Below are 18,597 nucleotides of genomic sequence, written 5' to 3' on the forward strand. Positions count from 1 at the left end.
TCCTCATGTATGTTATATTTTCAGTGTGTATATTCTTTGAAATACTAGGCTACTGAATTATTTTTATCCCTTACACAATAGGACAGACTACTAGCAAGGGTTAACATGCAAACCTGGGGAAATGCTAAGTAGGACATTTAGATTCTTCATGGCTGTAAATCCGCCGTTCCCTTTAGCAGAAAGACATTCTTTGACTCTGCACACACGAGGCTGCCGAACACAACTAATCAAATATGATTCTATGAAGCGATACTACCACCAAATTGAGAAACAGTGGCGCTTTTTTATAGGGACCGTTAAACGGAGACAACCGAGATTTGTGCGTTTGCAATTTGCGAGGCTCTTAGCGATAAATTCATCAAAGCCTGCAATGCCTGACAACAGGAATTGCGCGGCAGCACAATAACGCTAATAATAAGTGGCAATCTGGCAGACTCTTTTAGTTGCTCATTCATTTATTCTGCATACTGCAGCCCGGTTTGTTGTGAACAGAGACTGACTCATTATTAGTTAAAATCACATCTGCAACACAAAATCCACCTGTGTCATGGTCTGTTGCAATATTTAGATACTACAAATGTGTACTTTTCTTTGAGCATAGCTGCAAGAAACAATCAGTCCTCTGATAAACATTGTACAATGCAACTTTGGTTTTCCTTGATAATTCTTTCTAAAAGGACAGATGAAAATGGGACGAAAAATTGGGCGATTTTAAATTCGCTTCACACATATTAACAAAAAATACAGTTTACAGAGAATAATTATACTCGGAAAACAATGTGAAATAATTGTAAATGACGAATGGACGGAATCGTTGATGTGGACTTCCCACACATCCAGGTGGGATCGAATTCAATAGTGTTTTTCATCTTCTTCATCTAATTGCTGGGACCCACAACTTTCTTTTCACCAGTTTCTCACTTAACAATAAATAAACAAGCAACAGGTAGGGGGCAGTGCAGGTGTTCATGTTTCACATAAGGCTTGTTAATGATGGGCAAAATTCTTCCTAAAAAGTGCAGTTTTCCTTTTGCTGCATTATACAAAAACTGAGACAGTGTACAAAAAATGAATCATATACTACAATTGGGCCATTTGAAAACAAAGGATGTAAATATTGTGTCACACTTTTTGTATGAAGTAATCTGTGAGATATCCAAGAAGCATCCCTGTAAGAAAAGTGGGGAAAAAACATTTTTTTGCTGAAAAATCAACAATAGAAGCTGCAGTACTAGTGTCCTTCAATCAATATATTGAGCAGACCTGTCTAGATTTCTTTGTTTTGTTTCTCTTTTAAATGTCCACTCTCCTCTCCACGTAAAAATTAGACATGTGTTTACTAGAGGAGTTCCTCTCACGCTGACTTCCAAGTGACTTGTTGATGAGGCCAAAACTAGCAACTCCAGCCCCAGTGAAAGCCGCCCACACAGCTCAGTGGAGTGTGTGTTTATCTCATTTAGGTTGGAGACGGCGAGCACCAGGCCCTCACGTGTGGTGAGGCAGAGGACCGAGCGCATTGTGACGAGTGCCTCTGTGCATGTCGTCAATCCGGCAAGGCTCCTGCAGGCTTGTGCTGCTGTTTTTCTGCTGCACTGCAGAGGCCTGCGACGCCTCCTGCTCGCAACTTTAGACCGGTTTCCCCGGCAACCAGGGTGTCTGCACATGGAGAGCAAGCAACTTCCCCAGATGAGAGCTTTTGTCAGTGCAGTCACGATCACAAGGAGAGAGAGAGAGAAGGAAAGAGAGAGAGATGGGTGAGCACAAAGTAATTCTAACCCATTTATCACTTATATATCTTGGAGAGCCATAAAATGCTATCTGTCCAACCAAGTGGCCAAACCTTCCCAAGTTACACGGTGCTGGAGCACTCTCTCACACTCACACGTATGTCACATACAACCTTTAAAACATTAAAAGTATTTTAAAAGTGCTCTTCTTGTATAAAGCTCTATAAAATACAACCCTGGAGTTCTTTACTGAGCTTTCAGTGGAGCGCAAAGGAATGTCATCTCAACAGGTAGTGCAGGAGTTGCTCCTACTGCAGATTGTTTGTTGTTACATAAAGGTGACAAGAAAAGTCCTTGTCCACGACAAAAATAAGCATTACACATGCTGCGGGGGATAAATCCTCCCCACGGATGAATTCACTTTCATTAAAATCTTCTACATAGCTGTACATCTCGCAAAAATATTAGTGGCTGTAAGTAGGCTAATGCTGTGTGTGAAATTTAAGCTTCACAGTAAGCAGACAATTAATCATTTAAATGCTTTTGTGTGTAATCTGATCTGACATGGTAAAATGAAAAAAAGAAGCTGTATCTAATCAAATTTCCAAGCACTTTCAACCTTTAGATCTTCTAGTTTTTGTTTGAGATAAACTACAGCAAAAAAAAAAAAACATTGCTGAAAGTAGGCACACTAGCTCACAATTAAACAGAACGGACCAAGTTATGTATCCACTTGCAGGACATACAGGTGCATCTGGACAGTTTAATGGCTTAAATTACATATATTACAAATACAAATTTCCCCACTGAGGGACAAATAAAGGCACATCTTAAATATAACATTCAAATATCAGACAAGGATATTTGTATACGTCCATGTATACATCCATGCTCCTCTAGCGGCTGTAAAGCAATGGAGACGACAAATCTGCTCTTTATGCTAAGAAAAATAATCTAAGAATCCTTCATCTTGGGTTATCTTCATCCAGAAAATCCAGAGCCAATCCTAACCAAGTATACCCTCGACTGGTCGCCAGTTTGGGGCGATGATGAAAGCCTATGTGATGTTAAGTGTGGGTTGATCCTACACCAGCAACAATAAAGTCAGCCATGTGAATCACTACACGGATTAACCAGGTAACGACTTTAGACCCCAGTTACCTTAGTAATCTTTTAAAATTGAGAGACATAAGAGTAATAACTCTCGAAAAAAAAAGAATGTTGTGTATCAACGCTTTATTCATTTTGAATGACGTGAGAAACAACCTTACAAAGACCGTTGAGGAATGTGAGATACGGCTGTCCTGCGAGGTAATGTGATGGTTACGTGATACATTTTCCGGGGAACGCTATTTTCTGCACATGTTTTTGTGTGTTCTCTGCATTTCCATGTATAAAAAAAGAAGCGTTTTGTTGCCCGAGGGGGAAAGAATGTACCTGCACATCCAAAAACTCAGGTTGCGTACCCTCCTCCCACCTTCCTCTCGCTCTATCTTACACCCCCTCTTTTTTTTTTTTTGCTCATTGCTCTATTTGTCTCCATGCATGACTCACCAGACTTGGAAGCTTTTCATTCAGAACATTCTACCTCCCCTCCACCCACTCTTGTTTCAATAACGCTGGCTAGCTGACCTTTTTCTTTGCGAATAATAACAAGTGTTTCCCCTCATGCCGTGGACATTGGGATACTGCCCACTTGATGAAGATGCTGCAGCTTGCATATATTAGTGCATGATATGTGGTTACAATCATAACAGAGTGGTGGCCGGGGGTAGGGGGGGTGGTGGGTGCATTTGTATTCATATTAAATGGAATCATTTGGTGCTCTAATAGCACGTCCATGTTTGTAGGCTAGTCATTATAGCCACTCGTAACTCTTCATTACAGCTAACAAGCAGATAAGAAGCTGTGTAGCATGGACACACAAAGCCTGGCAATTTCAGAAAAAAACTATTCTGAGAGTTTCCACTTTGTTTGTTTGTGTCTCTGATTGCAGTGAAAGATTTTTTTGTGTCACGTTGGACATAACAAGGGCTGCACGGGAGTCGAGTGGTTAGCGTGCAGACCTCACAGCTAGGAGACCCGAGTTTAATCCCACCCTTGGCCATCCCCGTGAATGCGTGGGTTTTCTCCGGGTACTCCAAAAACATGCTAGGTTTATTGGGAAGTCCAAATTGTCCATAGGTATGAATGTAAATGTGAATGGTTGTTTGTCTATATGTGCTCTGTGATTGGCTGGCGACCAGTACAGAAGACAGCTGGGATAGGCTCCAGCACCCCCGCAACCTTTGTGAGGATAAGTGGTAGAAAATGAATGAATGAATGAATGGACATAACAAAAAGCTGATTCCTTATGAATACGGATATAGAATACAATGTCAATAAATTATGTCACATCAATTAGGGGCGCAATGCAGACCAGAAATACCTCTCTTGTGGGAAACCTTACCTGAGGACTTTGTTTTCACTGTCTGATCGCATAAAACTAACAGTTATATGTGTCATCTTCACTATTTACTCAGCCAAGGCTGAACTGTTAACATAAGTGATTGTTTTTGTTTGTCCATCTCTGTTAGCAAACTGTTATTTGGTACTTGGAGAATGACACAAGATAATGTACTCCTGCTTTTATTTTGTTATTTGTTAGTCTAACCTAAGTGATCAGTATGAGCTGATCTCACTCATGATAAATATCAGAATAATCAGCATGAATTTGGTCTATGGTAATATCAATGTAAAGGGGACTAAATGGGTGTTATTTCAAGTCTAGAGGGTTCTACTGGTGTTAAAAAACTATATTTAGAACATTGTAAACAAGTTTTCTGTCATGATCTGCACTTGTTTTTGTTTACTGCCCCCTGTTGTCTCTGTTCTGTCCTGCAGCGGACTCCTGCCTTGCTCTCCTGGTCTGCACACCTGTTGTCCATCAGCCATTAGGCCTTCATATACCACTCCCACTTCTATTGTTCCCCTGAAGATCGTTTGCCTTGTCATGCCTGCACATTGCACGCTTCAATTTTGCTCCCGACCTTTTGTCTCTCTGACTTGTAACTCATATTTTTGCTGCTTACTGTCTGTAAGTAGTTTAGCAACTTTGGGAATCCTCATTTACTACTTTGTACTCTTTTGTTTGTACCTTTAGCTTCCCGGTGACCTTTTGCTGTTTGTTTTCCTCCATTTGTTTATTATTAAATTACCTGTTTTATACATTTGCCTTGGTCTCTGCTCTGGGGTCCTCAACACCTGCCAATAGTGCCACCCAGCGTAATGTTTTCTATGCCATAAATAAGGAAATATACATTGCCAAAATCCACTTATCATGGTCAGGTTCAGTTTGTCAATTCAGAGTATATTGTTATCCAATTTAGGCATTTTTTTGTCATGCCGCTCTTCTACAAATTTTATAAAGGCTAACTGACTCCAACAAACCAAACCAGCAGCTCAGTTTTTACACCACCTTAGAATACAACTGTACAAATGTAATATAATCTTATGTAATTTAAAAGACTGCATAATTTCCAGCTATTATCTAAGATTTTATTTGATATAGAGTGTGTATGTTGGTCTGTACATATTGTTAAACATTCCACTGTGCACACAAAGGAAAAAAAAATCCATCACCTTTGGGGCAGGCTGCTGTTATGGATTTAACATATCCAAATACAGACTGCTTCGCTTGCCTCCACTTTTCAGTTATGCCCTATGATTTGATTATATTAGTGTCCAGGGAGGAGGTAGAAGAGGCTCTGAGCTATTGTGCACGGGAGATGATGCCAAAGCTGTGCTGGATCCAACACTCCAGCCTCTGGCACCGGTGAAGAGAGATAAATGCACCAAACAATTCTCAGGAGACTTCCTGTTTACTCGGGTGTGGAAGAGACTTCTCTTCTTATCACCTTCACAGTCACAGTACAACTTCTACAGTCCGACTCGGGCTGTACGTGAGCTTATGAAGCATGGATTTGCTGCATGACAAAGCTAACATTCGCAACACGGGGTATCGTTTCACTGCATAGAAATAGGCTGGTGTCAACTATGAATGCTTATGCTTCTTGCTAGCTATAATAACTGGTATACAGTATTTGACATAAAAGCAGTATAGGCATGCATATTCTCAACAATTAAGGTATCAAATTATACTGAATTATATTATCAAATTATATGGATGGGCGGATAATTGGGGAAAGAAAGGACACAAAAACCTGACATGGTTTTATTTATTTATCTGATATTAACTTTAATTGAATCCTGTAAGTGATTTGCATTGGCCATTACTGATGTGATGTTTGCAAAATAATTACAGATAATATTGACATGGAAACCCAATAAAAATAGTTACTGTACCTTTCGTGTCCTCCGCCATCACACGTGTTAATTAGTGTGGGAGTTTCTTGAACGCCTTTTGTTTTCCTTCTAACACACACCAGCTCCGAAGCAATAATGTCGGCAAATTACTCCATGTAAATAAAATGTTATGAAGTTAATTATGTATTGATACTGTATTTATGGTGTCCAGTCATCATGACTGTTCAACTTGTCATCGCATTTGGAGAACCGTCAAATATAAAGTAAACATAAGCTCCAAGGTCAAAGACTTTTATAATAACTACATAGTGTACTGTGATATATATAAAAAGCAAACATAACTTGTATAGTTTAGTGTCTTTTTAGTACAAATCAAAGCATTCTATTAGGTTTGTGAGATTGTTTTCAGTGTGTGACTGCAAAACAATGTTCTCCAGCTAAACTCGGACAAAATTCAAATTGTCTTTGGATGACAGAAACAAAGAGAAAGTGTTATCAGTCACCTTGACTCATCAGGTTAGAAATCTAATAATGGTACACTACTGGTTAATGATGGACTCAAATCTGAACTCAATCACATTAAATCAATAACATCATGAGCTTTTTACCACTTAAAAACATTGCCAAAAATCAAGGGGATAGTGTCTAAACCAGATTTAGAGAAACTAATCCGTGCATTGCGTCCAGCAGGCTGGACTACTGTAACAGCCTTTTTTTACCGGGCTCTCTAAACAAGCTGTAAAACAGCTGCAGTCCATCCAGAATGCTGCTGTACCAGTCCTGACTATAGAACCAGAAAATATGACCATATTAATCCAGTACTCTCCCGTCTCTGCACTGGCTTCCTGTCGCTCAGAGAATACGCTTTAAAACAGCTCTGCTTGTCGAGAAGTCTTTTCATGGTCTTGCGCCAAAGTACATCTCTGACATGTTAGAGCCACATAAACCATCTCAGGCTCTGAGAAGCTCAGGTAGTGGAGGCACCCTGCAGGCACCCAGAGTCAGGACTAAACATGGTGTGGCTGCATTTCAGTTTTATGCTACCAGAAGATGTGCGACAATCCTCACCCTTGGCAATGTTCAAATCTAAGCTAAATACTTGTAAACACTTCTATTCAATTATGCATTTTGAAAACAAAGCATGTTATCTGCACTCTTCATTTAATTTTTTTTTTTTATTTACATCTTATAATTAAAACCACTGATCGTTGGTCTTAAGTCAACATTGTCACCTGTTCTGATGCTGTGCATATGAGTTACTCCAATATTGTAGTTTGTCCAATAATTGTGCCCAGTGTCCATATTGCCATACTATCAGCCACCAAGCTCATATATTGTATTTTTGTAAAAGTAATCTCATATTCTCCCATTATTTATTTATTCATCTTTCATTCATTCATTTTCTACTGCCTATCCTCACGAGGGTCACGGGGGTGCTTTGACGGGGTACACCCTGGACTGGTCGCCAGCCAATCACAGAGCACCTATAGACAAACAACCATTCACACTCACATTGATCCCTATGGACAATTTGGAGTCACCAATTAACCTAGCATGTTTTTGGAATGTGGGAGGAAACCGGAGTACCTGGAGAAAACCCATGCATGTACTCCACACAGAGATGGCTGAGGTTGGAATCGAACTCCGGTCTAGCTGTGTGGCCTGTGCGCTAACCACTTGACTTGTGCAGCCTCTCCCATTATTTAGTTTCTGCATTATCTATGTATAGCACATTTCAATGGAGCACTTCCGAAAATTTAATTTTGCTAAATAATTGATCTTTTTTTGGTGGGGGGGGTGATTTATTGATACAGTTAGACAGTCTCAGTTGTCTTGAGGTGCAAAAGTGATGTATCGACTTTAGTAGCGGCTCATAGAAAATGAAGTGCATCAATACATACAGCTGACATTCTCACATTATCACAACAGTTCAATTCAGACAGAGCTCAATATAGTTTATTCACTCATGATAGCCATATTATCAGTATGGATCATGTCAGACGCGTTCATAGCGCACATTTGGAAACAACTGACTGAATAAAGACAAATGGAAGTATACAATATCTTTTATCACTTGTTCACAGCACTTGACAGCTGGCTGCTAATAGATAGATCAGATAAGATCAATCGCTTCGTGCTGCCAGAATTTTTATTTTTTTGCGCACAATCACATCCATCTTATCCTCATAAGAGTTGCGGGCATGCTGGAGCCTAGCCCAGCTGTCTTCGGGCGAAAGGCGGGGTACACCCTGGACTGGTCGCCAGCCAATCACAGGGCACATATAGACAAACAACCATTCACACTCACAGCATGCGGGCATGACCACATTTCAAACAAAAAAGTACAGTGCAGTTTTCTGACAGTGCCGTCTTATGTACACAGTAAGAGCAAATAATTGCTTGGATTCCCAGTTGTCATAAACACAATAGGATATAATGGAATATATTTAGGAGACGCTTTTAACATATTTAATTATGCCTAAAATACACTCAACAAAAATATAACACTTTTTTCCTCATTGTTCATAAGCTGAACTAAAACTTTTTTCTATCTCTCAAATTTTACTCCCTAATCTGTTTAAATCTGCATTAAAATGACCAAAAATAAACCAGTCCTCCTCACTATAATGTTTTCTAGGCAACATTGGGCATTGGGCTCCGCTGCCACACAAAACAGAGAAAGGAACCGGCTGGAAAATAGAGACACATTAATTTCATAAAAATCCTCCCTGTACAAACCGATAAATACCTAATTTCACCACAGCACCATCTGCCAGATCTGGTTGGGGAATGCCCTACTTACTCTGATTTCCAAATCATAGTAATAGTCCATTCCATTCCATACTCAATTAATCGCTCCACTTTTCTTCTCTTCTCCAATTTTGCCTGCAGGGTTGTGCTTAATCTTTGCAGTTTTTCACACCATGCAGACTGGAGAGTCCTAAAGATGCAAGTGTCATCCACAGCTTTCAGCACGTCTTCTATGTTTGGGCCAGAAGAAAGATGTTTGAGGTGAGTTGTATGGAGACATCAAATGAAGCACTTTGTTGTGAGGGGAAGGACATGACAGAAATATACTGTGCAAAAGTTTTAGTCCAGAACTATTATGATAACTACCTATTTTACAGTTGACACACACAGATTGACATATTTACATTGCTGTTTAATTTGAAGTAGGGGTGCCACAATTTTAGTTGGACATTAAGTATCGATGGGAACCTAAACTAAACCTTAGATTCTCCTGTAATTGTTAATTTAAAGAAATTTAGATTCTCACTTTTGATTACTGAAAAAAATTACACCAAAGAAGAAGAAGCGTGTCAGGAAGCATTTGCTTTCATCTGTTTTAACCATGGACTGTGTGCAGCAGCGCTCAAATGTTTAGCTGAACTTCTGCAAGAAATATGAATGGTTGGCGCAGTGCAACATTTGCAACGCCGTCATATCACGCAAAGGAGGGTGCGCCACTAACATGATTATACACCTCCGGATTCATGGTGTACAGAGTGCTCTGTTTTTGACGCGCTACACCAGACTACTTCCCACCAGTCAATTTTGAAATGTGTTATAACTGCATGCATGACCTAAGCATGATGTTTAGGTGCATTCATGACAGACACGCTGTGTCTCCATGGAGGTGAAGAGAACCACACTGCTCACCGATTTCTGGTCGTCCCGCAACAAGCTTGTAATGATCATATTTCCACTCTCGATGTTGTGCCAAGATTGTCTGCAGTGTGCTCGCTCACTTCCACCTTTGCCCTCCAAATGGCTGTCTACCAGCTGGTAACTAGCAGCTGGTAACCCACACTTTAGCTTGCATCCAAGAGACGGCTCGTGAATTAAAAAAAAAACACTTGTTAATTGGGAAACTCATGCCACCGTATAAATGACAATAAAAAAAATAGCTGTAGTGATCCAGCACCTTCGTGAGCTTCTTCAGTTTCCCCAGCTGAGACCAGAAAGTGGCATTTGAGACTCAACCTACTCCAGTGTCAAATCCCAGCGACACTACATACAAATACATAGGTCTTGTCGAGGGAGCCATCTGCTAGGGATTTGAAGACAAACTTTCCATTCAAAATACACATTACTTTGTCCATTTCTGCTCAACATAAACTGCAACACAAGCTGCGTTTTCTCAAATTATGGTGTGGGCCAAGGATCAAACAGGACATACGCACGTTAATCTTACATCAAAAAAACAATGGCATTAAAGAGAATTTCACCAAGTTTGGTTAGCCTAGCATTGCTTAGAAAATGAGCACGTGGCCTATACACGTATGTGAAAGATTTTCTCGTTTGTGTGTGAGCAAAAACAAAGAAATGTCCATTTCCAGAAACCTCCAATCATATATCTTTGATTCAATAGTTCCATTACATAGTGCTGAGGCCCAGATAAGAAGTAATTGACAAGAATTGACTGATACACTAAAGACTATTGAGCACACTCATTATCTCAATGACCTGACCCCTCAGCTCGGCCCGAACCACATGACCACATCCCATCAGTACCACACACGCAAATACACACACACAAAGATCAACCTTGTTGTTACCGGGCAACTGCTGCAGCCAAACCTGTATCCAACTTGATCACATGACACAAAGGCTGACGCAGATGACAGTATTAGTGTGTGTTTGTGTGTGTGTGTGTGTGCTTACTTTTGCAGTACATTTAATTTTGTGCTTTTCCACCACGCCTATATTAGAACAGATTGTATAACATTCTAACGGTTAAACAATCCGCTCACCTTTGTCAAGGTGCATCGTGGGTATGATGGAGCCTATTCCTGCTGTCTTCGAGTGAGAGGCGGGGTGCATCCTGGACTGGTCAGGGGTGGTCAGGGCACATATAGACAAACAACCATTCACACTCACATTCATACCTATTGACAATTATTTTTAAATAATTCATAATGCAAATGTTATGTGTTTTGCAGTGAATTAGACAAATGGGACACTGTAATTAAAACTGAAAAATGCTAGCTCACCCTTGCACTCATGCTAACTTGAATGCCTCTACACAAAACCTGGACTGACTACACATGCGAACATATGCATTCACCATCTCCAATATTACAAAGACTGTCTGAACACCTCATAATGTGTAGTAGTAATGAAGGCATGGGCATGAGTTTCTCTTCACTGCACTCACTTCCTCTTCACCAATATCATTCACTCATCTCTCACAATTGGATTGGTCCCTCAGCTTTCAAAACAGCAGCCATAACCCTGATACTGGAAAAAAAAACCAAAAAAGCAGGTCAGACCCAAATAATTTCATTAACCTTAGTCCCATTTCCAATCTTCTATTACTCTGAAAAATCCTGGAATAGACCATTGCCTCCTATCTCAACTTCCACCTCGCAATTTCAGTCTGGTTTCCAGCACACCACCTCCACCTGGAGGATGACTTCTCAGGTCTTCTCACTATCCTCATTCTCCTGGATCTGTCCACAGCCTTTGGCACCATTTCGCCAATTCTCTCCTGTTTGGTCTCCCCGATATGTCACGATACAAATGTCAGCTCCGTCAGAACTCTGCTGCTTGTATAACTACAAGTAGCTCCCCGTCCAATAGTTCATCCTGTTTAAAATAATTCCCCACAATTTCATGTCTTTCCATAACCATCCCCTGCCATATCTTTTTGACTGCTCCTGCCGCTCCCTCAAGTCATTGTTATCCCCCATCTCACGTCTTGTCTTTCCACCATGTAATATTGACTCATTTACGCTCTTCATATCAAGACTCAAAACAAATTATTCAGGACAGCTTATTCACTTTAGCATCAACTATTTACTCTCTTTTAGCTCACGTATGCAAATTTAACTGACGTTTTCAGCTGTATTTTCCACTCCATTCTCTTCCGCTTATCCGAGTCCGGGTCTCAAGCCAGTTGTCTCAGTAGGGAAGTCCAGACTTCCTGGTCTCCGACCACCTCTTCAACCGGCTCCACCGGAGGACACCAAGACATTCCCAGGCCAGCAGGGAGACATAATCCCTCAAGCGTGTCCTAGGTCTGCCCCGAGGCCTTCTCCTGGCTGGGCATGCCCACAACACCTCACCAGGGAGGCGTCCGGCAGGCTAGATGATTTGCAGGTGCTGAGTATCATCCCAGAAGCTTCTCACTCAGATGCAAACCATCACAGTAAACGCTGAATGTCACAGCCTGAAGAGGCCATCAGGACCATATCGCACATAAGTAGCAGAGATGACGTCCTAAGGCCTCCGAACCAGACTCCCTCGACGCCTTGGCTGCGCCTAGAAATTCTGTCCGTGAAGAAAATTATGAACAGAATCGGTGACAAAGGGAAGCCTGGGCCAACGTTCACCGGAAACAGGCTTGACATCCTGCTGGAAATGCGAACCAAGCTCCTGCTCCGGTTGTGCAAGGACCGAATGGCACGAAGTAGCACGACACCAATCCCGTACTCCCGGAGCGCCCCCCAAAGATGGGACACGGACAAATGCCTTTTCCAAGGCATCAAAGCACATGTAGACCAGTTGGGCAAACTCCCATGCAACCTCCATCAACCTTGCGAGGTTGTAGAGCTGATCCAGCGTTCTGCGACTAGGATGAAAACTGCATTGAACCTTCTGTAACAGAGGTTCGACCAATGGTTGTACCCCTCTCTCCAGTCCCCAGCCCCCCTGGAATACACTTTCCTCTCGAGGCTGGGGAGTGTTAACCCCCATAGTTGGAACACACCCTCCGGTAACCCTTCATAAAAAGGGGGACCGCCAAACCAGAGGTAAACGTGTCAGTCAAGGCTCTGGATGTCCCTCAACATCCAGAGCCTTGAGGAATTTGCTGAATTTTTCTTATCTATTTTTGTGCTGCTTTTATTATTCTTATTTCTTGTTTGTATGATGTTCTTGAGTGCCCAGAAAGTTGCTCAGAAATCAAATTAATGATTATTATTATTATCTATAAAACCTTTAGTAAAATCTGTTGACTGCAAAGATAGAAAGAACTACATACTTTCTGGATCCTTCAAGCTAGACTACATTATCATACACTTTTCATGCCACCTACACGGTTTACTTCAACACCCTCCAAATATCTGATGTGTGCATCAAAAAAATGTTGTTGAGTGAAGAGATTGCAATGTGATGAACTAAAATGCTAGTCTCGTGGGTGCAAAAGAGAACCACTCGCAAAACAAACATTACAGAACATTTATAAGAGGTAGAAAATAAAATAGGAGATTGGGTAAACACGATGACGGTGGAAACTAATTTGGGATGCAGTCAAGCACTTAAGGCCCTGCACGTCTCTGCAGCCTAGCAGGCAAAAATGTAACCCGAACAACCAACAGAAAAGATTTTCACATAGTGCAATGAACTCCCAGTGAACTTTGCAGGGCACAGGCCAGTGAGGAAGGATGGGAACTCAGGTAGTATAGCTAGTACTAGCTTGTTTAGTTTGTTTATGTACCTACAGAATAACTCACTGCACTGCACTGTCAGCCTGTTCAATTTAGTAACAAACAACATTCACACTTGAAACAAAACTTGGTTTGGAATATACTTGGTTTGGACTTTCCTGGACGCATTATAAAATTAAACCAAAATGCCATCTTCTGGTTATTTGTATTTATGTTATGGTATATTTACCACCTTCTAAAATATACAAATGCACACATAGACAGAGAGAGCAGAGCAGAGAGACAACATTTCCAACACATTTTTGATTACATATTAGTAAGTTTGTATGACGTTGGCTGTAATTTTAATAATGGCCCATGTCTTTGGTCCTTGGTTCACATTTCATGAGTTGACTTGCAAGTGGACCGAGACACATCTCTCAAGTGGTCTTGATCCACACCAGTGTGCAGATAACTGCATTCACACTTGCCCAAATAATGCATACAAGTAGAGCAAACCAAACATGACAAGCCAAGTGTGAATGCACCCTTGCAGTAATTTGCTATGATTGTTTCAGGATGTGGCTTAAAAGATATCAGGCTGACATTGATGACAATATCAGAAACCACTTGGGATTCAGTGACTTTCACAAGGAGACTTAGATAAGGCTAAGATGGAACTCAGGTCAAACCAGAAACCTTCAGATTGCGAGATGGCCGCTCTAGCTCATGATCCACGTTGCCCACAGAAGCTTATCGATACATTGGTGGAATATTATGGGCTGTCTTCCCCTAAGCGATGCCTTGGTTGGTAAACATGGGAGCTGACTTGAGAAAAGGCAGACTGCGGTGACACAGAGAGATAAGTGATAAGCCAGTAGCACGTTTGACACCGAGCGTTGTGTGGTATCCACAAAGTCAGCTCCCATAAGATCAGGCAGGATTAGATTTCTGAATAGCAGTCATGGGTGAGAGAACAGGCTTTATGGAGCACACGTGTAGGCTGTAGACAAGTAGACAGTGGTACACAAACCACCAAGAGATTTCAATGGTGGCCTTCAATCATTTGAATCAGTTATTCATTAGTTATTCAATTAGACTTCTTTTCCTCCGGTAATTCATAACAGTAAATCCCCAACCCACACCTTCATATGGAGTTAGATCAGGTCAATTGTCATGACCATTGAAAATTGAAAATGACTTCAACGTTATACTGCTTCATTTTTGTCAAATGTCAGTGACTGATGCACGATCGCGGCGTCTGTCTTCTGAAAAGCACCGTGTATGTTATGAAAACTAATTTATGATTGCAAGGTGCATACTGCAATGTATTGAGACGGGTGTAATATTTCAGCACGCTTGTGTTAGTCATACATGTAGAATGCTTGATGCCGCTCTTGTGCTATTGTTTAAGTGTACCTAATGTTGTGGCCAGTAAATGCCGGTTATCGTTGCCACTGTCTGTGTACTGCTAACTGAAAATTAACAAAATTCTTGTATTGTTGGTAGCACGCCTGTTTTATGATAACTTTATGAAATTAGACAAAAACATATTTCAAGAAAAAAATGTAGACATGCTACCCCAATTGAGTTGTTGAGAGTCTGCATAGCGCAGTGTATCGTGCATTTTACGGGACACGTATACCAAGTACCTTTAGATACAAACCAAAATAGAGGCAATCTGAAGAAAACCTAATAAAGTGGAGACATTGTGACAAGCGTAGAGCTGTTTTAAACTTCCCAATTGCACTGTGTACTTGATTGAAGCGCTGCTGAGTTCCTCTGTGGCAGCCGCTTGCAGAGTTGGTCTAGGGAGAGCCGTTGCTGTGTGTGGCTGGCCAATCACAGAGCGTGAAGAGTGAATACATAATTAGCATTTTCTTTAAACATGAATACAGATAATGACGGCTTTCACACTCGTATCCGGCAAAAATGCATTATCCGTAGTAGTTGCTACTGTGGAGCATACTAGCAGGAGACACATGAATTTACTCACTGCCACCTTAGCATGCTTTTCCATGGTCGAAGATCTTGTGAGTTTTTGACTTTTCATCTCCATTGGCAAGGCGGTGTTGAAGTGTTTCTCCCACAAAGCTTGCCAATCATCTGGCAAGGTGAATGGTGTCTTTTAGAAATTTGAAGAAGCCTGCTCCGTCTCGTCAAGACGGGCATAATAACTGTAATAGTCAAGTCATTTTAGTGAAGGAAAACTTACATGTAAAGCCGTCTGGCTGAGACTTCATTTGCGCCTCCTCCTCAGAAGTGATGAAAATTGGAAAAAATTGTCAATATTTTAATATTATAAAGCATACATCTATCACAGGATGTGGGCATTGCTATTTGCTATTTTTCACTGTGGAAACAAGCTTACCGCCCTGCGATTGGCTGGCGACTAGTTCAGGGTGTACCCTGCCTCTCACCCGAAGTCAGCTGGGATAGGTTCCAGCATACCCACACGACCATAATAAAGATAAGCAGTTTAGAACATGGATGGATGGAAATAAGAAGTTTTGAGCATTTTAAGTTTATGTAAAGAGTCAATATTTGCAGTCTGTGGCATGCTGTCAATTCATCTCTGGGCCACATCCTGACTTATGACAACACATTACAGCAGAGGTAGGGAACCTATGGCTCGGGAGCCAGGTAGGGCTCTTTTGATGACTGTATCTGGCTCTCAAGCATTTCTTACCACAATAAAAATGTATTTTTGCTAACATTTTAAAGTAAACATCACAGAAATGACTGTTAAAAATAATATTAAAAATCAACAACTTTTTTATGCATTTTAATTCGTCCATCTATTTTCTACTGCAATACGGCCGACCATATCCATCTTTCCTGATATTTTCCAGGTCAAACACCAAAACTCGATTATTACTGGGTAATGCGGTAGTCTACCTCGATCATTGAGATGTCAACATGTAAATATAAACTTTTCTCCTTTAGTCAAATAGTCACCTAGCTAAAGCTGCAGAACCAAGCCTTCTGGCAAAGATGGCCAAAAGAATGAAATATACTGAGTATGGTGCAAAATTATGCAGCAGCAGAAGTTGTATTAATGGCAACAAGTATTTGATTTATTATTAGACACTGCGCTGCTCACGAAAGTGTGCTGGCCACACCCCATTGGCGTGGGTAGTGTGCCTGGTCTACACAATTAGAGCCCATTATATCTAAAACTGTTGGTCTTACATAAAAATGAACACATTTTATTGCATTCAATGTTTAAAAAAATTTATATGGCTCTCACAGATACACATTTAAAAATATCTGGACTTCATGGCTCTCTTAGCCAAAAAGGTTCCCGACCCCTGCATTACAGCATAATCAATGCTTGGAGTTTGTCAGAATTTGCAGGTTTTTGTTTGTCCACACGCCTCTTAAACATGAATCATTTCAGGATGCTTTGCTGTTGGCTTGACACAGCTCTGATGGTAACTCTCATCTTTTCTTCTCCAGACAGGCTTTTTTTCTGGATGCCCCAAACAATCTGAAACGGATTCATCAGAGAAAATAGTTTCACACCAGTCTTCAGGACTGCAATACCTGTATGTTCTGCAGAATACCAGTCTGTCAATTTGTTTTTTCATGGAAAGAGGTGGTTTCTTTGACACAGGGCCATTTTCAAAAGTCTTTGCCTCCGTGTGCATGCAGATGCACTCATGCCTGCCTGGTACCTTCCTGGTTTCTTCAGCGAGCGCTAAATTGGTGGTTCCCAGATGCTAAATCAACTTTGAGAGACGGAGCTGACGCTTGATGGACTTTCTTCGGCGTCCTGATTCCTTCTGCTCAACAGCTGAACGATCTCCTTGAAGTTCTTGATTTTGCAATAAAAGGTTAAATGAGGTGTACTCTTATAAGCAGCAATATCCCTGCCTATGAATACTTTTTTGCGCAAAGCAATGGTGAACTTCTCTTGATGATGTTTTGGTGTAAATGTTTGGAGTTGGCTGAGTGCCACTCAACAGTGGCAATTAGTTACTAATGCTCAAAGTTACTAACGGTAATGTAAAGCCTGTTTTATGCTTTCCGCATCCACGGCGTCCGCGTGGCTCCATGTGGACAAATGATGTCATCTTCACACCCCGTGCAGAATTTTTTTAAACTACGTGGATGAAGACAGAGGGAAGAAAATTGCAGACGGACAGGAGGTCCTCGCAGCTGAAATACAGAAATACCGGTATTTTATGAAGCAGCATACCCGGACGCATGTTAGTTTAAGCATGAAGAAACACTGAAACAAGTTTTGTTTTAAGTCAAGTTATTTGTTTTTCATTTTCTTTTGTAAGCACATTCTCCACTCGGTGTACAAGTCCCTGTGGTGTTGAGAGGAGGAAAGAGGAGAGGAAGGAAGAATGAAAGTCATTTCGAGCTGCGATTGCAGCTCTCCTCCTATTCAAAGGACGAGGGGACCACCTTCTTTTCCTTTTTTGTCGCAGCAGCAAATAAATACACAATTACTCTTCTTCGAGAAGTAGACACGCAATGCGCAAGTGTCGCCGTGTTGGAAGTCAAATGCAAACCTCTTCCGCTCTAGTTGATTACCTTGGTAGACGTGTGTTTTCCATATGCTGCCCCCTGCAGTTTCGGAGCAGACGCCGCACAGACTATAAAAACCACATGGTCTCTTGAGTGGATTTCCATGCTATTCGTTCGTGCTGAAAGTATAACTCAGCCTTAAGTCAGGCATAGTTTACTTCCTTTTCTTAAATGACAATGGCAATCATAGTGTCTGCTTGAAAAATTAAAATTGCCCAGTTAAGTCCCCACTCAACCTGTAACCTGCAAAAAATCTAATCTGAAAATTAGCTGGGCATTTTAAAAATATATAAAGTTCTACTTGCACAAAAGCTGATTGGTTTAATCCAAATTACCTTGCCATTTTTTTTTTTTTTAGTATATACGTAGGTGTCCTGTGATATTTAATTTATCCATGTGAATTCCTAGATGTTACCAAAAAGTCCCAGGGTATTTTCATGGAAAAAAGGATTTTATAACAAATTTAAAATTTGGTACATTTGCAGAAGCTTGGAGACACTTACATCCAAACAAATTTTACACAACTAAAGGTTTCTACATTTCAATGAAAAAAACAGATTTTTGCAATTTAAAACAAAAATTGCACTTATTCTGCAAATGTCCCTTTCAAAAAAAAAATGTTATGACCCGTGTTGTAAAATTTGTAGTTTATGCCC

At 40.8% G+C, this 18,597-nt stretch overlaps 1 long non-coding RNA gene across 1 annotated transcript; it reads left to right on the forward strand.

Moving 5' to 3' along the window:
- The first annotated feature begins 1,526 nt into the window (after positions 1-1,526).
- Positions 1,527-17,224, forward strand: LOC144900699 (uncharacterized). Its single transcript, XR_013628889.1, has 3 exons — positions 1,527-1,754; positions 8,963-9,044; positions 16,862-17,224. It is a non-coding gene; the product is annotated as an uncharacterized LOC144900699 (long non-coding RNA).
- The last annotated feature ends 1,373 nt before the right edge of the window (positions 17,225-18,597 follow it).

Source organism: Doryrhamphus excisus, linkage group LG1 (genome assembly GCF_037039965.1).
Source record: "Doryrhamphus excisus strain RoL-2023G ecotype Guam linkage group LG1, RoL_Dexc_Guam_v1.1, whole genome shotgun sequence".
NCBI lineage: Eukaryota > Metazoa > Chordata > Actinopteri > Syngnathiformes > Syngnathidae > Doryrhamphus > Doryrhamphus excisus.